Below are 675 nucleotides of genomic sequence, written 5' to 3' on the forward strand. Positions count from 1 at the left end.
CCCTTTAGTCCCGGTTGGTGCCACCAACCGGGTCCAAAGGGCTCTTTTCAGCAGCCCAAAGGGCGGGAAGCAGAGGTGTTTGGTCCCGGTTGGTGGCACCAACCGGGACTAAAGGGGGGGCATTGGTACCGGTTGGTGGCATGAACCAGTACCAATTCGTGCCTTTAGTCCTGGTTGGTGGCACCAACCGGGACTAAAGGCCTTGTGTTGCCTGCGATGCGGCACGAAAGTTTAGTCCCACCTCGCTAATTGAGGGAGCTCGGGAGTGGTTTATAAGCCCCACTCCCGCTGCCCTCTCGAGCTCCTCTCAAATGCAGGCTTTCGGGCCTAAACACACTGTATCTGCCTGTGGGCCTGTTGGGCCTTCTGCAGGCCTGAATCCTGGCCCAACTAGCTGGGTTTCTAGTCGTATTCAGGCCGTGGTGGCCTAGTAGGTGGCATTTTTTATTTTTTTCCAGTTTTTCTGTTTTCTTTGTTGCTTTATTTTTTTATGTTTTATAGTTTATTTTATGTTGTTTTATTTTGTTTCTACATATTTATTTTCTAAAAGTTTATTTTATTTTATTTTATTTTGTTTCTACTTATTTATTTTATTTTATTTTATTTTGTTTCTACTTATTTATAAAGGTTTATTTTGTTTATACTTATTTATTTTATTTTCTTTTTTGCTGTTTG

This window comes from Triticum aestivum, chromosome 3A, assembly GCF_018294505.1.
Source record: "Triticum aestivum cultivar Chinese Spring chromosome 3A, IWGSC CS RefSeq v2.1, whole genome shotgun sequence".
Lineage (NCBI taxonomy): Eukaryota > Viridiplantae > Streptophyta > Magnoliopsida > Poales > Poaceae > Triticum > Triticum aestivum.